The 25,113-nt window shown below is 43.1% G+C and overlaps 1 long non-coding RNA gene across 1 annotated transcript in view; it reads left to right on the forward strand.

Annotated features, from left to right (window-relative positions):
• Positions 1-13,255: 13,255 nt before the first annotated feature.
• The window catches only part of LOC128853701 (uncharacterized), a 28,982-nt gene continuing 17,124 nt past the window's right edge, over positions 13,256-25,113 (forward strand). Inside the window, exon 1 of the long non-coding RNA XR_008452397.1 lies at positions 13,256-13,380. This is a non-coding gene — a long non-coding RNA (uncharacterized LOC128853701). The remainder of the gene's footprint in view (positions 13,381-25,113) is intronic.

Consider the following 25,113-nt stretch of genomic DNA (forward strand, 5'->3'; position numbering starts at 1 on the left):
TTGCATGATTTGTTGATTATTTTGCCTGTTCTTTTTTTGCCAGAAATAAAAGGTAACTTAAACCCCAAGGGACTGCCTTAAGTACCTGCATTGCTCTTAGCAGGCTCGATTTCCTATGCTGAGTGGTAGTAAAACAGCATAAAGAAAGTCTGGGAAATGCAGAATTATGGGAGTTATCAAGACTTCAGTCCCTGAAGGAAAACTGATCTGTCATTCCAGAGACCAGAAAAAAACACTAACACCCTGGTTAAACAGTCACCAGCGAGTCACAGAGAGTATTCAGGCAACTGCAGTGGAGAGAAGAGACAGTCAGTATCAAGAGGATAGCGTTTTTTGTAAGCATACGCTTAAGCTTTCAAAATGTGTATTTTAAAATTTTGATAATACCGTATATACCAGATAGATAATGATACCTATTTTGCAGAGTAAACTATTAAAATTAATTACTGCCTATTTTCATTCTTTATAATTACTGTAAAGGTTAAAGAGATGTATTTATTCCAAATTAGATTTTATTCTCATCTTCAAGTATGTGTTTAGAGTAATTCTGCTTAAAGTGGATGAACTATTTGGGTTTTATGAAGCAATATGGTGAAATTTCCCAACTGGGCATTTAAAAAGAGGAATCTGAAACATCAAATGTGCTAGTCATCCCTTGATGAAGAGACTTTTCCCCTGCAGGGAAATCTGCATTTATTTTTGTTCATTCCACACTTCAAAAGCCCTACAGCTATAAATTGCAAAGATATGGTTCAAATACATTTTTAATTACTACTAGTATTTCTGAGGCTCTCAGAGTTGACAGCTAGTTTGTTGGAGCATCGTTTTATCTCTATGCATCTGCTAGTAGTGGAAGATTAAAAAAAAAGACTCTCTGCTTTGGTATTTCCAGGTTAGAAATTAATTTCTATATTTCATTCTCATGGCAGCTATGGAGATCTTGTCCTCAGCTTTCCCTAGCATCCCCTGGAGACATCGGAGATCCATGGCTGTGCACTATGCTGGCTCACCCTCCCTACTGGGTCCAGATGCCATGTCTGCACAAGTCCAGCCCTTACTTGGCACCCCGACCCATAGCTCCCCAGGATGTGAGATGAGACTGGAGCATCTTCATGGCTCAGGAGGAGCCCTCCCTGAAGCGGTACAGGTACCACTGCCTGTGCTCTGCCTCTTCTGCAGCATGTCTGACTGGTATCCAAGGTCAACAGCAACCATACTTTCCTTTCAAGCTGCCAGTGTTACAGTGCCTGTGTACTGTATCCTGCCTTGGGAGAGTTTGAGGAAGCAGTGTGAAATCCGTGTTTATAAAAGGATGTGAGATATAAACTAACACTACCTTTCTGATATCTGACAATTTATCTCTCAGCAAAATTCCTCAAGGGAAAGCTGCAAAAATTCAGCCTTAGTGTTAATCAAGAATCCATAAACTCCTTCTACCTGAATTTACATATGGAAGAAAAGGTGGTATGATAAAAGTAGTTTAACTGTACATGTCTCTCTGCAAATATAAACACAGTTTTCCCTGTGTTTATGTTAGACTGTCTAAAAATGCCCTATAACTAGAAAAGGGAATCTTGGGCCCCCAAGCCCAGCTCGGTGCTGTGGCTGACCATTTTGGCAAATGCAGTGGCTGTGGCTTACAGAGTAACCCAGACTGCTCTGCAGATGAGGGCAGGAGCTCTGATCATGACATGGAAGGCATATCCAGGGCAAGATTTTGAATGGGAAGAGCCATAGTCAAAGACAGGAGATGAGCAGTCAGGGAGGAGGATGTACAATTATTCTGAACCAGAAGGAAACACTCCCAGAGCAGCAAGGATGAGTAAACAGGATAATCACCAGGAATTTACAGAAGTATTAGTGCAATCATGGGATAGCCTTTGTTTGAGCAGAGAGACGGCAGTGGAGGAGCCAGAAATAAACCCCAGGTTAAGAGCTTTAATGACAAAGAATTTACTGGACTTTTCATAGCTGTGGAGAAAGGGGGAAGGAGGAAAAATATGTATTTAGTTTAAAGATATCAGGAGACCTTGCAGGAGAAGAAAGAAAGGAAAATATGTAGGTCTGGCTGCGCACTCACTCTTTTTGTTTCGGTGTGACAGCTGTAGTTGGGGAAAAGCATTTCTATAAGCAGGTGTAAAAGGAAAGTGGAGTAGCACCTCCATCAATGATAACACTGAAGGAGAACACAGAAGAAAAACAGGAAGAAAATCTAAATAAGCAAAGGATACACCTGGTTCTTGAAGGGAGAAGTAAGAAAAAATTTAAAAAGCAATTCTTGTTCTCAAGAAAGAGGTGGAAGAGCTGCTTCAATGCCCCAGAGAGGGAGAAGCTGGTAAGAGGAAGAAAAGAAAATCAAAATACTGGAAGCAGAAGCCTTGAGGTTTTGAGACGCCTGGAGATGAGGGGGAGGAGGGAGATCAAGCAGCGAAGGAGGTGGAGCTGGGCAGGCAGCTAAAGCCTCCTAGGCTCCCTGGGAGAAGGAAAGAAACCCAAGAAAAAAACTCATTATCGAGAGGCTGAGAGGAATGGCAAGGGGGGAGCAGGGATGCAAGCTACAGGATTGCAGCTGGAGTGGTGGATTGACTGGCAATGGAGTGGGGCAGCAAGTCTGGTAATGTGTCCTCACACAAAGCCTTTTCCCTTTGTGTCTGTATGTGCCTGTTTCTGACTAAATTAAGTGATTGATCTCATTATTCAGGTGGTGGGTTGGTGCTGATGCATAGTCCTCAGGAGCACATAGAGCCTATAGGAAGAATTGATTTACGATTCAGTAGCCAAAATTTTTAAAAATCCCTAAAGAAAAAGCAGTGTGGTCTGAAACAAAGCTTATCTTTTCCTTTTCCTTTTCCTTTTCCTTTTCCTTTTCCTTTTCCTTTTCCTTTTCCTTTTCCTTTTCCTTTTCCTTTTCCTTTTCCTTTCCCTTTTCCTTTTCCTTTCCCTTTCCCTTTCCCTTCCCTTTCCCTTTCCCTTCCCTTTCCCTTTCCATTTCCATTTCCCCTTCCCTTTCCTCATTTTCCTTTTCTCCTTTTCCTCTTCCTTTTCTCCTTTTCCTCTTCCTTTTTCCTTTCCCCTTTCCTTTCCTTTCCTTTCCTTTCCTTTCCTTTCCTTTCCTTTCCTTTCCTTTCCTTTCCTTTCCTTTCCTTTCCTTTCCTTTCCTTTCCTTTCCTTTCCTTTCCTTTCCTTTCCTTTCCTCCAAAAATTCTCTGCATCTGATGAGAATAAAAATATCTGATTTCAGGTCTTTGTAAGGAATGCTGGAGGAACAAAGAGGCAAATTTTTCCTCCTGCTGCCACTGCATGAGCTGGAGCCACTCTGTCCCCATGGAGAACACAGACCACACACTGAGGATCCGTGTTTCATTTGTGCCAACAGGAACTTGATCCCCCCACTCTCAGGTGACTCTCTAAGCACTGGGCTGGCAAAGCCTCTGTCTGCCAAGCTTTGTGCATGGCATGAAGTCCCACCAGCAGGGAAGGGTGCACGTTGTCTGCCTGGGCTGTTCTCTTCTTCAGAGGGAGATAGGCAGGTTCACAGCCACTGGCTGCCCAGTTCAGGCTGTGGTTGTTAATCAAATGCCTCCATCAAACACAAACAGATGCTGTGCAGTGGAATTTGGGGGTAGCTCTTCTTCCCTTTTGGAAGCCAAAGCCAGTCCACAAAAGAGTTGCTGGGACAGAAAGCAAGTGAGAAGAAAGAGAATGACTTTGTGGACTGACCCTGGACTCATGCTCAAAGACCAAGGAAACAGGCAGTATTTGCTTTAGATGAGCTGATCTTTTTAAAAGCAACATAATTATTTGGGATGATCTAACACAAGCAGCCATCCTGGAAGAGACACAGGACTCCCTCATAGCTTTCATGCCAAGTCCAGTGGATGCTGGGAAGTAGCTGGAGTTAGCAACATATGGAAAACAATGCCTAGCTGCATGCTTGGTTGGTGGGTCTTGATGTCTCCTTCTGAGCAGCTCTTATTAGCAAGGACCACAGGTTAATTTGCTGAGCTCGTGGTGCTTTGGGGTAGCAAATATACATGCTGGTGTCTAAATGCCCTGCTCAGAAAAGAAGAAATTAAAGGAAATCCTAGATCTTGCTCAGTGCCTTACCTTCCTCACTCCTCTGGAGCTGTAGCACTCCTTGCATGGGCAGTGGGCAGTCTGCCCCGTGGGGAAGCAGGCGTCACTCCTCCGTGTGACTGTCTGTTCCCAGTGACAAAGAGGTGCTGGGTCCCACTCCCCAGAGTGTGTACCAGCAGTCCTGCTTGCCAAAGAGCCCCTCCAGCCATTGCCAGGGACCTCACACCATCCCTGCAAGACCCAGGCATGTTCCCCAACGTAGCTGTTGCATTTCAAGCATGGTGTAATTCTTGAGTCACTCTGGACTTGTAGACTTCTGTAGACTTGCCAATCACCTCGCCATGTGTGTGGGACACGTATACTTTGCCTTGGCTTTTGGTGCTCCTCTCTGGCCCTGGCAAAGTGCACATGGTCAGTGCAGAGCTTCCCGGTCATGCTCCAACTCCACTGCAGGCTTCTTCTTATCCCAACTACAAACTCTGCACCCAGGGCTGAGACTGAGGAGAAACGAGCTCTTGGCCAGTTGTTTGAATGGCTGTATGAAGGTTTGAGTTCCCTGGCTCTCAGCACCATGCTTGTTCAGTGGAGCTCAGTGTCACCTCTCCCACTGTGACCATTGCCCTGGCCGACACCAAACCTGCCCCCAGTGGCGCTCAGCTGGCACTCACTAAGAGCGCCGTGTGCTCTCGCTGCTGAAATGAGGTCTGTTTAATACTGTTCTGCACTCAATGTGTAAATATTATGAGGAATCTGTAAAAAAAAACCTCCTGAAGGCCACTATACGTAGATGTTACCATGATCAGATTATTGTCCATTTATGGCTGAGAGATTTTGTAATTTTCAGTGCATTTTATATCCGTGATTGCAGTGGCAGTGGGAGTAGCCAGCAAAAGTCTATTAATAACAAAGAGGACAGGAGTCAGGATCTGTGTAACAGAAGGGTGGTGAAAGGGTGATTTACAATTACTCAAACAAAACAATTTTATCTGTTTGCTCAAAGGCAGACTGTCTTCTTAAGAAAAAAATACTGCTATGTAAACGGATGATAAATAATTTATAATGAGACAATTTAAACAGACAATATGAATTACTTCTTCATAAATGTACAAAGAACATTTACCACTGTTTTGACAATAGTACCATAGTATCATAGAATAGTTTGAGTTGGAAGGGACCTTAAAGATCATGTAGTTCCAACCCCCCTGTCACGGGCAGGGACATCCCACTAGATCAGGCTGCCCAAAGCCCCATCTAACCTGGCCTTGAACACCTCCAGGGATGGAACATCCACAACCTCCCTGGGCAACCTGTGCCAGTGCCTCACCTCTCTCATGGTGGAGAAATTCTTCCAAATGTCCAGTCTAAATCCACCCCTCTCCAGTTTATACCCATTCCCCTTGGTCCTATCCCCACAAGCCTTTACAAATAGCCCCTCTCCAGCTTTCCTCTAGGCCCCTTTCAGGTACTGGAAGGTCACTACAAAATCTCCTCTGAGTCTTCTCCAGGCTGAACAAGCCCAACTCTCTCAGCCTGTCCTCGTAGGCAAGATGCTCCAGCCCTCCAATCATCTTTGTATCCCTCATCTGGACCTGTTCCAACAGTTCCATATCCTTCTTACATTGAGGAGTCCAGAACTGGACACAATACTCCAGATGAGGTCACACAAGAGAGGAATAGAGGGGCAGAATCCCCTCCCTCGCCCTGCTGGCCACACTTCTTTTGCTGCAGCCCAGGTTGGCCTTCTGGGCTGCGAGTGCACACTGCCGGCTCACGTCAGGCTTCTCATCAACCAGCACCCCCAAGTCCTTCTCTGCAGGGCTGCTCTCAAGCATGTCATTCCCCATTATGTCCTGAAAACAGGGATTGCCTCGACCCAGGTGCAGGACCTTGCACTTGGCCTTGTTGAACCTCATGAGGTTCAGACAGGCCCACTTCTCCAGTCTGTCCAAGTCCCTCTGGATGACATCCTGTCCTTCCAGCGTGGCAACTACACCACTTAGCTCGGTGACATCCGCAAACTTGCTGAGGGTGCACTCAATCTCACTGTCAATATCATTGATAAAGATATTAAACAGTACAGGTCCCAGTACAGACCGCTGAGGGACACCGCTTGTCACGGATCTCCATCTGGACTTTGAGCCACTGACCACTACTCTCTGAATACAACCATCCAATCAGTTTCTTATCCACCTTACGGTCCACCCATCAAATCCATATCTCTCCAATTTAGAGAGAAGGATGTTGTGGGGGACTGTGTCAAAGGCTTTACAGAAATCTAGACAGATCACATCTGTCAGTTTACCCGTCCACTGCTGTGGTTACCCCATCACAGGAAGCCACCAAGTTGGTCAGACAGGACTTGCCCCTGGTGAAGCCATGCTGGATTAATCACCTCCCTGCCCTCCATGTGCTTTAGCATAGCTTCTAGGAGGATCTGTTCCATGATCTTCACAAGCACAGAGGTGAGATATAAGCTCATTAATAAGCTCATTAATGGTCAGGGTCCCATTTAATTAGCCCTTGGATACAGTGCTTTAGACTTTCCTTTGCCTGCTCTGCATGCTGTGTCACCTCCTCTCAACAGCTTTGTCTTGGGGGGATGGTTTTTGTACAACTGAAACTCCAAAATACTGCCAACATTTAAAAGAATTGCAGCAGAAGAAAGCCCAGAGATTTTCTGATAACCTTAAGAGTGACAGGAAATGTAGCTCACTCCAGAAATCAAACCCAAAGTAGAGCTCGACCCAAGGGAAGCTCTTAGCTTAACCTTTGCTCATCAATTTGCTTGGAAACTCCAGGCTGTAAACACTACCTAAAGCTTACGTTAATAAACATAAACCTGAGCCATCTTGCCCTGGGAAAATTGCCATACTCACAGAGAAACATCAGAGATGACTTAGTTGTGGGTTTGCAGGGCTGAGAATATCGGGGACTGGCTGGAGGAGAGCTGACCTAGTGGAAGGATCTGGGCTCTATTGAGCGTCAGCTGCTCCGGGAGTTATGAAAGCAGCAACTGTTTGGGTTTGCTCTTTATACTTACTAGACTCCTGTTTTATGAACACCCCAGCCCAGGAATCTGTACGCAACTAAAAACAAATTTTAATGAATGTAAGCCAAAGTCAGCCCACCTGTCGGCTGCAAACACAGTTATCTCCTGTTCCTTCCTTCCTTGCTTCCTTCCTTCCTTCCTGCCTGCCTGCCACAGAAGGGTTTAACTGGAGCAGAAATGTCTTCCTGCACACCAGCACTGGAAAGATGAAGCAAGTGCTCTCCTCTTAGTCCAGTGGGGGTTTGATCACTTGTCCTGATTTACTTGTGAATTGGAGCAGGGTGATGCTAATGTCCTGCAGATGCTTCTCTTCCAAACCTCAGCAGTTTCAGAGCTGGTGAGGTGGGTGCAGGGGATGGCTGCCCTACCTGAAGTGCAAAGGAGCAGACCCTCATAGTGACTGTAAACAGATCTGGCAGAGGGAGACTGGCCAAAGCCAAATATAATTGAGAATAATGTTGGCACAGGTAGTAGGAATTCCTGTTGTGGGGTCTCTACTTCTTTCAACTTCTCTTGGACTCTCAAGAGTTACCAGTTTGAGCCTTTTTTCCATCACAGTTGAAAGAAGATAAGCAGACATAGACACATGAATGGTTTTATTTAGCTGGACCTTTTAATGTAAACAGATCTGCTTCATGTTCCTTTGAAAGAACATCTTCAAAACCAGCAATTCTTTTGGCCCAACCATGTTGATCCAAATCTAACTTGAAGGCAAAGTGGGCTGGAGCTGCTCAGCCAAGTCCTTCCTGCCTTTGGAAGCAGACACCAGCTGTGGACATTTTCTAGACACGTTATTGGCTGCAAGGCAGTATGGCACTTTTTCTCAGCTTTTCCAGCAATTCCTATGTGGACATGAACACATCACATGAACTTGTACCCTTTGCATTTCCTTAAATGAAACAAGATGATCACTTCTCTAAATAGCTTTTTGATCCACAAAGGAAAGACACCACATACAGGACTTCTGAATGTGTAATCAGGACCAACAGGCAGCCTGCAGGCCATCTCCTTTGTGGTGTTCATTTTAGCAGCCCTCCCAGGATGTGCTACTGCCTTGTACATGAGCTGGTGCCTGGACCTATGAGCAATGTGATGTATATGGGGGGTTCCCAAAGAGGGCTACCCCACACTGCTCTGGAGGCCAACTCATGCTGAAAATTCTTTCTGTTTGGATGGAAAATGGAGCTGCACAGTGTTAGCCCTGTGTTTCAACACAGGTTTTATTTTTATCTTCGCATGTGGAACGAGTTCACACACTGAATAGTAATCTGAAATGTCAGATTTAACTCTGAATGAAAGACACCAAATATGTTGGCAAGAAAACAAAATCTGGGTCTGTTATCATGCTCTTTGCTTCCTTTCAATAATCTTTGAGAAAAGGCAGCAGTGTGTCAGCACCAGCCCCAGCTGCTGGTGCTGGGAGGTGGGTGGGAGTGTGCCTGACCTGATGTTTCCTCTGCGTGTCCCCTCCAACTCACTTACTGTTAACCTTCTGTTAACCTTCCCAAGACCTCCTTTCACAGCCTACCTCTCTAAATGGTAGTGCTGCACCTCCATGACGGGCTGAGGTGTCCTCTTCTGCTTGTCCAGCATAGTCCTGTGATGGGCATCTCACTAGTGGATGTGGGTTTGACCCTCAGGGACTGCCACCACATTTCCTGGGTGAATACATTTGTCCCCAGCCACTGAATGGAGAAGAATTATATTCTCTGAGCTCCTTTTTAACCACAAGGGGCATAGGAGAAGGAGCCCAGGAGGGCTGAAGTGAGACATCTCTGGGGCATATAATGTTTGGGGGCCACATTGTGCCAAGCATTTCCAAGCAACCCTCTCTGCTTGGCTTTATGCTTGGCAGGCTGCTTGCGTTGCTAGTTTGAAGCATCTTGGTTCAGGATGGCTTTGCATTGCCCTTTGGGGTCAGAATCCGGCTCCTGCCCTACCCAGCACACCAGTGTTTCTGTCCGTATTGACTGCGGTGCTCCTAGCTGGGAAATGGCTTGGTTACTTAGTGCCTCCCCACAGAGTCCTAAAATCACTCATTAGATTTCAGAAATGGGACAGGGTGAAGAACCACTCAGAGCTGATCAGAAACATAGTGGAGCAGCAGGAGAAAGGTGCCAGATAAGTCAAGGTGGCAAAGGAGAGGGGTGTTGTTCAGCAGGAACTACAGAGCAAATGAAAATTTGAGCAAGCCAAAGATCCTCTGTGCTGTGCAGCTGGTAGATAGAAGAAACCAGAAAGGCCAAAAGAGGGAAATTCTGAAACTGAACGATGTCATTACTTGCAGTTCTTCATCTGGTCTTCCAACTGCGTTCATGCCCAACACATTTTTTTCAAGCAGGTATCCAGCCCTCTTTTGAATCTGGATGAATAATGGCTGATCTCTCTTTACTCACTGTGTTCATACTGACATAAAATATGCAATTGATTTCATACAGCATGAGGTGCTCTTTGAAAGTTCATGTCTGCCTCCTACATAGAGAGACTCTTGCTTTAGTAGTTTTTCTGTTGCTTTTCTTCTGAGTGTGATATTTGTCAAACACAGCAGTCACCAGCAACACTCTTACTGTGTCTTTTGAGAGCTTGTATTGCTCTGAACTTGCTGTGTTTTTATTCTTGATAGCTCAAGAATTCCTCATAACTATACAAAAGAAATTATTAGTATTTCAGTTACGGGTTCATTAACAAAATTTATCAGCCCTGAAGGAGGCTAGTCTCCTTGCAATGTCCAAATCTTCCATCCACATCAAATCTTTTCCCACCTTTCCCTTATTATTACTTTCATAAACTATCACTCATTTTGTTAATGTGCATAATTTTCTTACTGAGTGCGAATTGGAACAAAGCATTCAATAATACACAAGGGGATTTTTTTGCTTCTGTCTTCACTGAGGCATAAATACTGAAGACTAAGTAGGCAAAGGATAAGTTGTGAAATGCACAGAAAAGCAGGTGTTTCCAATTCTTGTAGTCTCGCAATGCATTCTAGATTTGTTAGGAAGCAGCAGAAGAAACTGCAGACCCAGTAGTCACTGTCTTTGGACACTCAAGGAGGTTGGTGATGTTTCAGAGGACTGGAAAAGTTATATGCACACATTTAAATATATTCAGAAAGCAGGGAAAGAAGCTCTCAGAGAATTATAGAACAGTCTGCCAAACTTCAGTTCACAGAAAAATACTGGGAGAATAAGAACATAATAAAAAAGTCTATCAATAGCCAGCACATAATTGAGAAGAACATGTAACGTCAGGCAGATTTAATCTATTTCTGAAAAACAGTGGGTGACCTCATTGATAAGAGGAAAGCTATGAACTTCACATTTCTTGTAACAATTGTCCAGAAGTCCATTTAAACGGAACAGGCACCACATCTCATGGCCATAGTCTTTTCTAGCCTAATCATCATCAAGAAAGTCAGGTCATGGCAATGCATAATGTATAGTTTGGTCATTCTCCATGCACCCCTTGCAAATTCAGATGGAGCTCTTTTTGTGACTGAAGCCTGCTTTGATCTACCCTTAGATCTTCAACTTGGATGTTAGCTTGACTTACCCTTCTCATTCATTCTTCCCTTTTTGTCGCCTTTCTCTCTGAAAAAGTATGGACACGATCTGTTTTTTGAAGTTCCCTTTGAAGTCCAGACTCAGTGACTGCACCCAGAGAGGAGGCTGGATGGACATCCTCTGGGATGCATGGTTTAGACATACAATCCATATGCTATAGGTAAACTTCCAACACTGTTAAGAGTTTAACCCTGGGATTCAAAACCAGCATGTAGCAGAAAACTCTGGAGAAGAAAATCTGTAGAAATTTCTACTCATTCAACTTTTCTATTTCTTAACAGATACAGCTCTGTTAAGCCCAGTACATATCAGCACCGAAAATGACACCTATACTAGTGAGCTAAAAAGGGTCTGGGTCTTGCCTGCAACCGTCCCAGCTGTTTAACAGCTGGCACACTGCCTGGCATGATCTTGACCTGTGTCAATTGGCAGTCCCCAGACAACTCCCCAGGCTCAGCCTGAAACTGTTCCCTATGGGAAGTGTAGCTGGGAATGAAAGAGTTCAGCCCAATGGATGTGAATTGTGCTGTTAAGGTAAAAGAACAAATCCTGGCCCAGTTTTTTTTACCAGTATCACCAAAGAGACTGCCTTTTAGGATGATACAAGGACTTGCCCATTGGCCAGATGATAACTGGCTAAGAGGTCTTCCATGAACTCAGATTGAAACAGCCAATGGGAATAGGAATGTATATCAGCCTTGGATTGGAGCCAGGGAGTTGGATTGAGACACCCCAGTAGATACTGCAATACTAACAAAGCTCACAATGTCAAGTGCTTACAAGGCACATCCATCCAGAGACCAGATATGCATGTGTATGGCATTTTGAGGGAAACACCAATGAATCAGGAAATAACCTACCAATGACCTCAGCAAGGCTTTGGTGTTGCTCCACAAAACTCTCTCATAAACAAGCTAGTGTAGTATGGACTAAATAAGTAGTAAATCTGCTGGAAAACTGTACTTAAAGGATAGTTACTGAGGTTTCATAGTCAGTCTTAAACGCCTTACTGAGTAGGTTCCCTGTGGACCAATCCCAGGCCAAACGGCATCCAATGTATCCACTAATGGTTCTGATGCAGAAATAGACAATTCTTTCACTGGTGTTGTGGATTATCAAAGCTTGGGGTGTAGAGAAATGCAAACCCTTTGAAAGGAAGGATTAGAACTGAAAAGTTCCTGACCAATTACAACTAGGACCTAAAATAAATAGTCAATAACCCCTGACAATTAAGGGCAAAGATGATATATGGGTAGTAATAGGCAACTAAACCAATACAAATTGAGTTACTGCCCAAGCAGCAGCTCTGCAGAGATGGAGATGGTGTTTAAAGATGAATGAGTCATAGACTCGATGCTGCTGGGAAAGAAGGCAGATGCCACACTTCTATATAGGAAGAAGAGTCATAAGTAAGATGCAACCAGTATATTCATAAATAAGATGCAGTCAATATTTCTTCCTCCATTTTATTCATTCCTTCAAGACTTCTGAAACTTTATCCATTTTCAAGTACCACAGTCCAGGACTCCAAATGAACAGTCTCCTGAGGAAGGAGGGGAGGAGTGTTTTGCCTAGAGGCAAAAAACCCTGGCTTGGTAGGACCAAAAATAATGTGATTTGGTTTGTCAAGAGTATATAGGGCTGCAGAGGGGGAAAACGTTGCTACACATAGAAGGGGGCCAAACTAACTGTGTGTGTACCCAGTGCAGGGCAGCAACTCGTGCAGAAAGACATTACGACAAACTTAAGGACAAGTAAGCTGTGGAACAGATGGCCTATGTGACCTGCAGTACTTTAGGAACAGATTGTAAAATACCAGTAAGGACTGATTTAGGTATACTCAGTCCGGTGCTGAGGTTCTGAGATAGGCCAAGATGTTCTGTCTGCTTTCTGTCACTCCAGTCCTATAGGATTCCACAATCTTGTGATTATTATTAATTCAGCACTACATTACATGAGCCATTACATGCGCTGCCTGATTTATTCAACTATTTACATTTTCTCTTTCATTTCTGCTGCTGGTATTGTCCCTCTCTTTCTTCCCCTCCTCACTGATGGCTTTATCTCAGTGTCTTTGTTGTCATCTTCTTCACCATGAAGAAGTTAGTTTTTCATATCATTACTTTTCTTACAAGATCACCTTCTAAACAGCAACTTTCTTCAGTTGCATTAAAAATAGGTGATTTTACCCTCAGATGTTTAAGCACACAAAGGCGAATCATTGTTTTCTGTTGCTTCTTTGTCTTTACATTCTCAGAAGGGTGATAGGTTGTGGCCTCCCAGTGACATGCAGCTTTCTCTCAAAACCATAGGCCAAAATCTTTGCATCAAGGATATAACAAAAGTCTGGTTTACAAGCTTAGAAACAACGGGAAGGGTAAGAGAAAAGATATACCTATTTTCACCCTGTGTTAGACGTTTAAACAAGAGTCTTAAGTAGCAAGCCTATTTGGCTCCATGCAGAGTCACCTGGGAAAGACAGAAGCAATTTTGGTGGGTGATTAATCCTGATCAACATCTGAGTTGCCTGCCCACACTGCCAACAGCAGGACTTGAAGGAGACTTGGCTTCTGGCTGGAGGTCTCATCCATCTGGCCAGGGATAGAAGGCACTTCGGTGCTGCTGAAGGCACTGTCGTGAGCAGGAGCAAATACGTCTGCTTACCTAAAGGAAAAACAGCAAATTGTTAAGGTGAGTAGTAATTGCAGTAGGTAATATTGTCCTGGGATGGTGGGAAAACATTTACATTATCAAATTTCTTCAGTGAAACACAGGGCTGAAATATGCTCTGGGAAGCTTGTTTTGAGAACTCTGTTTTAGTTGTCCTTAATTTGGTTGATGTTTATTTTTCGCAGATTTTGTCCTGCTAAAAAACTCATTTTATCTGAGGAAAATAAAAACTTGGAGAAGCTGTGGGCAAATCCTGCCTTTTTGCTGAGCTGGAAGTGATAGAAAATAAAAGCCTAGCTAAGCTGTGCTGGTGAATAGGGCTTTGACTTATCTCTGTTTTCTGTAAATCCTTATTTCCTCTCCTTGGTTTGACCCTTAGCTGTACCTCCAGGTGATCTGTGTTGGTTGGAGTGGTTCTTCCTGCCCAGCGCAAGGGGTTGGGCAATTTCAATTTTCTAGTAGATACCTCAGGAATTCAAAGCAGGAGTCCCTTTGACTCAGCTCTCAACTTTGTGTCAGGTTTCTTGTTTGATCTCCCCAAGAAAGCGGGGCTTCACTCAGGCGAAGAAAAAGAGCTGCATGTCCTGCCCAAACGGGAAGCCCTCCACTCATCACCAAGAAGCAAAGAAATAATTTTCCAGCTCTCTGAGCTGCATTTCTAGCATTCTTCTCTCCATTGCCCCTTTCTTTTCTGTTTCATACACCTTGTCTTCACTCACAAGCCCTTCCCCAAGACCATGTGCTCCTGTCTGACCCAGAGGATGTCTACCATTCACCATCCACCATCCTGTCACATCTGTCAGCAGACACTTTTGAGTATCAGCTCATGACTGGCACTGCTGAGAGGAGCTCCCCAGAGCCACCTCCAAGTCCCTCTAGAAGTCATCCTTTGATAACAGCCACGTCAGGCATTAGGTGTGCAGGAATGCTTGTCCTTGTCCTCCTCATTAGTCATTACTTGCCTGTTGTTTGCAGTGTTATATTTAAATGGTGAACTACATGGAGCACACCCTGTCATTTCCTATTGTGATTGCACAGTCCCTCATATAATGGGATATTTCTTCATGACTGGTGCTATTAGGCATGGACACGAAGAAAATAAAATTAATGCTAATAAAAGCCTTTCCTTACTTCCTGCTTTTGTCATTCTTTTCTTTGTTTCTTTTATCTTTACTGTTATAGCTACGCTTATTTTGGCTAAAGAAAAGAACCTCTCAAATACAGCTTGTTTTTTATCTTCCCAGAGAATGTTCACTTCTTAGTCTGAAGTTAAAAATACTGAATACTGAATTAAGCAATATGGAGGATATTTTTAATCAACTAATTTATCTTGGCGGGCATTGCTGCTGTTTGGGAAAATAATTCATTTCTGTCTCAGCAGAAGCCTGTGCATACTGTTGAAGCTGATGCTTAATTCATTTGATTTTCTGTTTAGTTTGATCTGTACCTGAGAGAACAGCTCTTTTGTATTAAAAAAGTAAAGTAGCTTATACCTTTCTTTTTGATCACTTTAAGAACTGTCACTGAATAATCAACTTTGTTCCTAGAAAACATCCTTGCTTCCTCACAGATGTATCACTAAGCACGGAAAGCAAAACATAGGACATTTATAGCTGCACCTGGGTAAATTGCTGGTTTTAATTTTTTGTAAATAGCAAAATTGTCTCCAAATGTTGTTTTAGTTATTCCCGAATTATTTGTATATCTGAGAGAAATGTGCCAAGTAGTTTTGACTAGATGCCAGATCCTGAAGTCTATCGGAGATAATCCACAATTCATGCACCGCTTTATGGTTGGTGATGTCTGGGCAATAGACTCACATGTAATCCCCATTTCTGCATGTGGGACCCGAACCTTTCTTCCCCAGAGAGTCCGAGCAGCAGTCTGAGGGGTATTTGTGGACAAGGGCTGACCACAAAGTTCTTCTGAAATCCTACTTAGGATGGGATTGCAACACCCTCTACTAATTTTACTGTTCTTCTTCTTAAGGGATAGAAAAGATGGACCCAGACAATGTATCAAGATATGCATTGTAATAAAATCCAAATTTCTTGTGCTCTCTTTTTTTCCTGGTGAAGGCCATTACTAAAAGCTTGTACTTAGGTAAGCAATAGAAAAGACATAAAGCTTAAGGTATAAAATGCTAGATTGTCTTTAAACCATAGGAAATTTCATCTTCTGGTGTGCTTGAGCAGCAGCCTTATGGAAAAAAAGACAAAGGATGGGTCTGGATTTTTAGTATGAGCGACTTGGTCCCTATTTGTATGTTCACTGCATCCCAGAGAATTAATGGCTCTGTAAATGAGCCACTGAAATGGTAAGAGTTATCTACATACTCCATTTATTTTATAATAGCTGTTAATCTTACACAACCTGATTTGATAAAACAGATCATCAGATCTTGATTTTTGTGTCCTTAATTTAAACCGTAATTAACTATGCATAATACATGTAAATTGCAATGTAGAAGTCTCTAAAAGTAAATAAGGATGGGGCTGCAGTCCTAAAAGCAGTTTACAAAAGTATTGCTGAATTCCTGCTCAAGTTGGGAAAAGGGACCGGTTGGTGTTGAAGAAATAGTGTAACTCCTCTATACAAGCCAGTCCTTGTCAGTGGATTCCTAGGTACACGGTGAGGAGGAAAGTGAGGTAGTAACCTAAGGGACAACATCTATCAGAGCTTCCTGCCCAGTGTGTCCCTTCTGGGCAACTCTTGCTGTGATGAAATTTGACCACTTTCATGGCTCAAAGCGCAGAGAAGAGACCAGAGAAGCTGGAGGAGGGATGTAAATGTCAGTGGTTTCTTTTGGGAAGGGCATGGTGTTGCATGGACTAGGTATTATGTTAGTGAAAGAGAGAGAGATCCCAGATGTGAAGTACACACTGAACTCAAGCTGACAAAACTTGGTGTATTGACCCTCAATCCAGGCCTGTGATTTAATTCTGAAGCTGCATGGAAATGGACATCTAAATAATGGCTTCTATTCGCTGAAGTTCAATGACAAAACAGATCTATAATGAAAACAGAAATCTTTAACTACAGTAACACCAATGCCTAAACACCAACGTGCACTCTTGTTCCTTGGCCAGGTTAAGCCAGCTCAAATCTGGCTGCAGATCAAGTCCTACTCCCCCAACTCCCAGACACATGCCACCTCTCCTCCCCTGACCCTTCTACTTGTGTGGCCAGGCAATGAACTGGCTCTGGGAACTCACGTGGCTTGAAACAAGCCCTCTGGTCTCCAGAAAGGATTGCTGCCAAACTCTTGGAGGACTGCCTTTGGGGTGAGCCACCCACAAAAAAAAAAAAATAGGGTGAGGTGGCTGCAGCCTGTTCTCACTCTCTCTCGTTTTATGGACATTAACTTCTCAGGGATTAAATTGGTCAGAAAGAGAAAAACAATCCAAAACATTGTAAGTTTTATGGGAGGGATTTTAAACAATCAGCGAGTCCAAATCTCTGTACTATGGCAATTAAGTTGTCTTTGTTCTTTGCCTGAGATCCTCTCTTTTCTACACTGTTGTTAAAAAACTTCAGTGAAGGGTGTACTTTTGGATTTAGGATAAAACAAGTGAAAATCCCTCTCTTCTCTCTTCCTTTTACCATTTGTTCCTTTTTCCTTTCTTTTGTCTTATCTTTACATTTCTATTTATTGAGTGCCTTCATTTAGTTGTAAAAGAGATGAGTGACGTTCTCCAATAATTGCCTATGATTTTCAATGTAGCTGTAGAAAACAATACCTTAATATGCCTTAGGAGGAGAAGGGACAGATGCCTCAACATTTTATAGGTATTTATTTTTGAAAATAGACATGTAAACAGCATGTTGGAACTTGCAGAGCTTCTTGGTGTAATTATTACTACCTTATGACTGTACCCTTTTATGATGAACACTCTTTTAACACAGCTCAATGAAAATATTTGATGAGTTAAGGAAAAGCTCTCTTGTTTGTTGGAAATGGACTTTATTGGGTTACAATACTAAGAGACCTCAGTTTCTTGATACGCTTGAGGAATGAAATTTTTATGTTGCTAAAACCCATCTAAAAGGATTATTTGGCTTAGATGGTTAAGGTAACCATCCTAAGTCTCGTACTGTCACCGTTTGTGATGTGCTGTGAATTTCTTGGCACGTTCAATGGAAAGCAAAACCGTGATTGGATGGATTGTACCTGAAAATCTTTTCTAGTAAGCATGTAGTTATGCTGGAAGTGAAATGTCCAAAGAAACAACTGGCAGGTTTTCAGGCTCGTAATTTGTGAAGTAGTGAAAACTGGTCATAAAAGCAAACTCCAGGCTGCTTACAGTAGACAGAATGAGCATTGCCACTGCCTTAACAATGCAAAGAGACTATGTTTCTATACAAAGAAACATGGTTTCTATACAAAGAAAACTTCAGCATATGAGGATGCTCTAAAGCTATCCACCCCTGACATGTGCTGAGATGTAAGGCAGAGGTCATTTGGCCCTAACTAATCCTATCATAGAGCAATATTTTTAATTTGAGCCATCTGCTAATCTGTGAGGTCACTTCTTCAGTGCTTCACGTTCTGCAAAGACATTCCTCAAGTCAACATCTTCTCCTCTGGCCTTTGGATCACCACGTCTGTCGTTCAGTATTTACAGGATATGACCAACATATTCTGCTGCCTTATCTCTGCTTTTGGTCAACTATTGGTAACTGTATACACCTCAGCTGCCATTGTTCTTTGTCTCATAATTTTATTATGTATATCTGATACAGATTTCCAACTGAAAGTTGTTTAAACAGTGCCTGATAAACTTATTACTTCTTCCTTACCCACAGTTTAGTGAAGACATTATTTGTGTTAGTCTCTGCTCTCACAAGCAGTCCTTCCCTTGCCTATCTGAGCCCTGCACCACAGACAGTCACAGGAGCTGTGAGATAAACTGCCTGGGTAAATAAATGTGACAACAATGCTTGCAGTTACTTCTTCTAGAACAGCAGTGCCACGTAAGGCATATTTATTTTCATAGCCTTTGTTTTTTGACCTATTGATTATAAGACCTTATTGTTTCTATGTTCTGACTAAACTGTTTGTCTTTTGTTGTCTCTCATCTGCTGATGAATGGATATGCCCAGCAAACTGAGACTGCCCGACACCCCGGGGATTCCAGTCTCTGTGCCAGATATTTGTTACATAACAGTATGAGACACTGCAGGGAGATGATGTGCCTTCTCACCTATGCCAGCCGTGATAGCAAAGCAATCATTTAATTACGGGTGTACAGATTTTGGAAATATGAATGATTTTATGATGAAATCTGAAAATTTTCAGTGTCTTGCTATAGCAGCATCATTGTCGAATGCTTTCCTACAATCACTGAAGTATAAGAATACTAGTTGCCATTAATTTATTTGTTCATTAGTATTGTGTACTGCGAAGCTGTGGTCAGTGAATGAAGAACTAGGAAGAAAAACAGATAGCTCAACTTAGTTACATGTGGCTTCCCTTTGGAACAATTATATTTACTTCCAGTTCAATCACTTAACTTTTTCTTAGGAAAATCTGGCATGGTGCACTTTCTCCTTTCCTTTGAAGTGAGTTTTAGACCCTGTTCTCTGCTGTAGTTTGATTTTTCGCATCACCTACTTTGAGTGGAAGTGCACTTATTTCCCTGGTCATCAGTCTTTATAGCTCTCTAATTTCACAGAATCATTAAGGTTGGAAAAGATCTCTAAGATCATCAAGTCCAACTGTTAGACCAGCGCCACCATGCCTAATACACCACAACCCAAAATGCCATATCTACACATTTTTTTAACACCTCCAGGCATGTGGACTCCATCACTTCTCTGGGCGGCCTGCTCCAATGCTTCACCACTTTTCCAGTAAATAATTTTTTCCTAATATCCGGTCTAAGCCTCCCCTGGCTCAACTTGAGTCCTTTCCTCTCATCCTATTGCTAGTCACTTGGGAGAAGAGACCGACAGCCGCTTCACTGCAACCTCCTTTCAAGTAGTTGTAGACAGTAATAATGTCTCCCCTCAGCCTCCTTTTCTCCAGACTAAGCAGTCTCAGTTGCCTCAGCTGCTCTTCATAAGACTTGTGCTCCAGATCCTTCACCAGCTTCATTGCCTTTCTCTGGACATGCTCCAGCAGCTCAGAGGAACCAAAACTGAACACAGTATACAAGATGTGGTCTCACCGGTGCTGAGTACAGGGGCATGATCATTTCCTCACTCCTGCTAGATTTCTGATACAACTCAGGACACTGTTGGCATTCTTGGCCACCTGGGCACACTGCCGGCTCACGTTCAGCCAGCTATTGACCAAGATCCCCAGGTCCTTTTCCACTGAACAGCTTTCCAGCCACAATTCCCCAGTCCTGGGGCATTGTTTGTGACCCAGGTGCAGGGCCCGACACTTGGTCTTGTTGCATCTCATAAAACTGACCTCAACCCATTGATCCACCCTATCCAGATCCCTCTGGAGAGCCTTCCTACCCTTGAATCGTCACTCCTGCCTAGTTTGGTGTCGTCTGCAAACTTACTGGGGGAGCACTCAGTCCCCTCATCCAGATAATTGATAAAGATATTAAACAAGACTGGCCCCAACACAGCACTGGGGAACTCCACTTATGACCAGCTACCAACTGGATTTAGTTCCATTCACCACAACTCACTGGGCTCAGCCACCCAGCCAGTTTTTACCTGGCAAAGAGTACACCTGTTTAAGCTATGAGCCACCAGGAGAATGCTGTGGGAAATGATGTAAAAGGCTTTACTGAAATTAAGGTAGGCAACATCCACAGCCTTTCCCTCATCCACTAGGCAGGTCATCTTGTCATAGAAGGAGATCAGGTTGGTCAAGCAGGACCTGCCTTTCATGAGCCCATGTTGGCTGAGCCTGATCCCCTGGTTGTCCTGCACATGCTTGGTGAGTGCACTCAAGATAAACCACTCCTTAATCTTCCCCAGCACCAAGCTCAGCCTGACAGGCTGGTGGTTCCCTCCATGTAGTTTGCCTTTGGAAGCTTTCAGTTCAGCTCAGACAATCTGTGTGAATATCCAGCTCTCTTCTCTCACTTTACCAGGTTCAGTCTTAGGAGTCTATTAAGTGCACAACAGAAGTAGTCCATAATCCATGTTGACTTGACCTGTCTTTCCCTGTGTTTTTTGTGTGCTTGCAGTGATTCACTGCTCTTTCTTTCCTCTGGAAAGTCCCAACACATTCTTAGCAATATCAGTGACTGTGCTTCTGATGGGTCTCCAGGTCTAGTCTATGTGACTGGGAAGGAATTCCAAGTCCTTCCAGATAGAAAACTCATTTGAAGGGGAAGAAATTGGCAACCATCCCATGATTCTTCCTATTATATGACTAAGCCATTGACTTTGGGCGACCACTTCCAACCACAAAAGCAACCATTTCAATAGGTTATGTGACCATATAATTAAGTTCATCACTATGCTACTGATCCTGCAGTTAAGAATGAGAAGATTAATCTTGCTGTAAACGTGGAATACTTAAAAAGTGTAAACTACTGCTGGTTTTGTGCTTCCAGAGAGCAATATGGAAGACTCTTTATCAGAGATCATTAATTTTTTTTCTTGCACCTATGATCTACCCTCAGAAGTACTGATCTGTTTTACATGATAAATATGATCTCATGGACGCTGCTCAACCAACATAGTTTATGTGATTTTATAACTCAGTGAATAAAATAAGTGATATTACTATGATGAAGATTTGTAAATCAGCAAGTGTGAAATGATCGCCTTCAGTTTTACTGACATTAAACTGCTCATTTTTTTAATGAGTGTTTTTAATAGGTATTAAACTATACAGGCTATGAGACTATTGATAATGCTGGAGAACCTCACTTACTGTGGGTACCTCTGGAAGACTAAAAGTGCCCAACAACAGGAAAAGCTTGGATAAGCTAGAAAGCACTCTTCATAACTGATCTTTTCCTCATGTCACAGCATAATGATGACTTTCTTCTTTGCATGACTAGTTCATAACTTTTTATTTGTAGCCAGAACCATTTTTGTCATTTTTGTTAGCCACAGACGGTGTTTCTCACACTAGCACCTACCCTTTGCTGAAAACCTCCATACGAGGACTGAGATTCTAGTCAACACACCACTAAGAAAATTACCATAGTGATCCCAGCTAGTTTAAATCAAAGTTTGCTTGAAAGCCTCTTGAAGAACATGGTGGAGAGTGGTGTCCCTGCAACAGGCTCGTGGAAAACAGTTACCCTATGACACCCAAGTGCAAAGAGCTTTACAAACTGTATGTGCCTACTCCTAAACCCTTGAATAGCTACAAAGTCAGTAAGACCAAAGGTAGCAGCCATGCTGACTGAGCTCTCTGAGTGCTCAGGGGGAATGCCGGCTGGGTCGAGCAGTCCTGTTCTTTTTCTCATTATTCAAAACCCCGGCAACAGCAATCTGCATGCCTTGCTTGGCAGCCGTCCCAGCGGCATGGGAGAACTCTGCAATGGACTTTTTGAGTTTTTTGGCTTGTGTGACTACTTCTTAGACCTTACAACAGCAACATTTCACACTATCTTCCACAATTTATAGACGTAATGGCACTGATAGTGAATTATTAGGCGAAATCCCTTCAAGGGACCAAGCAAACCCTTAGAGATGATCAGGGATTTTGAACTCACTTTCTTTAAGATATATGGACTCCCTTGTCTCCTTGCCTCTAAAAGAAGAATGGATTTTGAACCTCTGCTCTCAAACAGATCCCATTCTCACATGTGGAATTTCAAGAGCAATGACAGATTAGAAACTCATGCCAAAGCTGCTGAAGCATTTAATAGAGTCTGAGGAAACCATTGTCAGTCTTTCCTTTGTCCAGAATTATTTTAGCAGAAGTATGCAGGCTACTCACATTCTCTGCATGGTTCACATGAAGAGAAATCTCATCTAAGTGCAGTAATCTCCAAGCATTAAATTACAGTTAACCTAAATTGTTAACAGTTGTTGATTCTCCATATTATAATTATATTGGCTACAAACGGGATCAAGTCAACAGCACAGAGGAGACGTCAGTGGGGTGATGTGAAATGACAGGCAGCTGCACCAATCCCCAGCCCCTCTGCCAGCTCATGCCTCCAGGCTGGGAGGGCTCAGGAAAGGAGGGGGGCTCTGCACATATGTCCAGAAATTGCTGCAGTGGATGGCTCGGCTCGGCTCTTATTGCTATTTAAAGGCACATGAGCTGCATGTTAAATTGGGCATTAGTATTTGCCTGGCTCTCCAACATACAACTGGTTTCACTGTACAGCACTGCTGTTGGGGAGCTGAGGACAAAATGCAGGCAGAACCCATAAGCACAGAAATTATAGGACATAAGGGCTGACTCCTGCTTCTCTTCTTCAGACAGCAGTTTCACTAGTGCAACTGCTTAAACCAATATAGTGTTAGCAAATTAATATCATGGCTTGCCAATGTGCTTTGAGTTGCCAAGAAATGCTTGGTTGCTTCCACAAGGTACCAGCTCAGGTGAATCTCTGGACTTTCAGTGCAAGAGAAAAAGGAGCATTTGTAAATGCAGGATTTGCCTCTTGCCTAACCTAAACAGCCAGCTTGAGTGCCTGTTGGTAGCTGTTACCCCAGCCCTGCAGGTGGTGGGTATAAAACCTCAGGACACCTGAATATTTAGAGTGAACTCATTCTAGGAAAATAAAACCATGGACTCTGCTAAGTCCATAAAGTGCTGTCTAAAATACCTATATGTTCACAAGCAAACTGTTACCAAGAAGGTTTTAAAACACAAATGAGTGAAAGGGGAATCACAGCACAAAGAAACTGAAGCTGTATCTATACTAGTAAATAAATGTGCCTGGGGTCATTCCCTGGCCCCGAGGCCAGTTGGCAAGGAGCAGGCTGCATCCATAGTATTAAACTGTCTTACTCTCCAAAACAGAGTGGTCACATGGAAACTGATGGTGGGAGCAGTCCCTGGCCCATTGTGCTCCTGAACCCTACCTAGAAACTGTGAGCAGGAGAGCTACTTGAAGCTGGTCAAACTGTGCTAAAAAATGCATGGTGCAGAGGATGGGGAGTGCTGAAGGATTCCTGGTGCTGTTATAGTGGTATTGTTGTAGCCTGAAAATTTCAACCTCTGCTATGAACAAGAAGAATCTCAGAAAGAATGGGAGCAACTACACACTTTTACGCTCCTGCTTGGAAGCATGTCAACACATAAGACATGTACTTGCCCTGAAAGCCTTGCTGGCAGAAGTGTCAGCCCTCGTGCCGTGGGTGAGTGCACACCTCCTCTGAAGTGCAGCTGTGTGTAGTTTTGCAGAAGAGAAACTATTTAATTTACTGGTTTTTTCCTTAAAAAAGAAAAAAGTATACCTTTTCCTATGACTCTGGTGGGTTTGTAAGGCTTGGTTTTGCCTTAATGGGCACCTTCCTTAATGCAGGTTGCAATCTGCAACTGCTGATACATACTTTCAACTCTCAGCAATTTCTAACATTGTTTTCCATTTTTTAATTTCAGTTTCATGACAAAAGATGACAAACACAGGCACTGAATAAGACAGCCACAACATTTGTTGTGACTGGAAGACATCCGTAATTTGTTGTGTAAAACAAAACAAACTGAAAGAAAACCCAGGAAAGAGGACTCTCAGCTTCTAACACAAATTCTTTTGTAAATCAGAACAACGCAGAGCAGCCCAGCCAGGCTGGCTGTGGACCTGGGGCTGTGATTTTCTAACGCAATGCATTCAGTGGCAATGCTGGTTTCAGTTATTCTCAGGAGCTTTTGTTATCATTACAGAACTGACATTTCTTGGCAGATTTGTTGTTTTGTTTTTTTTTCTTTAAATTGGCTCAGTTCCCTGATCCAGTTCAAAATACAGTCCTGTAAGTGGTTGTGCTGTCACAACTGGGTGGGCTGAAGACCAACAGACAGGACACACGAAATGGAGAGTGGGAGGCAAGGAAAGTATCAAATAGTGAGTCTGCATTTAGCTTGTAGTTGCTTTCTCTTTCTAACACCTCCTACTTTTTGCTTTCTGCGTTTTGACCTGTGGATGAAAGAAAGCATCATGTGAGGAGACTGAGCTCACGGCTGTCCATTGACTATTTTCTATGCACCCTTCTTCCTTCTCAGACTTCAGTGATGGTTTGTGCAGATAGTCCCATGCTCCTATAGTGCTTTGACAAAGTGGTGCATAGATTTCCTCTTTTCAAGAAGAAATCACTCAGAAAGCAAGATGTATTTTCACAGCAAATATCAGCTTACTTTTGCCTGTATAAAGACTGGTAGATACGGCCAATGCAACTGTCCTTTTGAGAGCATTCCAGCAGGACTTCCATGATCCCTCGTGTTACCTAATGCTTATTTTCTATGTTCATCTTCACTGAAAAGATTAACTACTATCAGATGTTTAATGCAATTAGCAGCAGTGTCAAAAGGGAAAGAACTCAGACTAGAAGAGAAGGAACTGATTAGGCAGTGCTCCTTCAATTAGATGCTTTTAACTTGGTTGAGTCTAATGAAAATCACCCTAGACTACTTAGAGATATGGCTGAAGCAATCACAAAGGTGTTTGTGGCTAAAACCAGCTCCCAGGCATCTGTGGCTGAACTATCCAATTTGGAGATTATCTGTGCCACAGATGCAGAGATAACTATGGTCTGACATGGCTCATTAGCACTGACACCACACGAATAAAGCACTGAAGATTCCAGGGTCAGATTGGGTCTGGAAATAGTCCAGTAACTACTATTCCAGACAAACCTAAGGCCTTCTTTCAG

The sequence above is a fragment of the Cuculus canorus genome, chromosome 1, assembly GCF_017976375.1.
Source record: "Cuculus canorus isolate bCucCan1 chromosome 1, bCucCan1.pri, whole genome shotgun sequence".
NCBI lineage: Eukaryota > Metazoa > Chordata > Aves > Cuculiformes > Cuculidae > Cuculus > Cuculus canorus.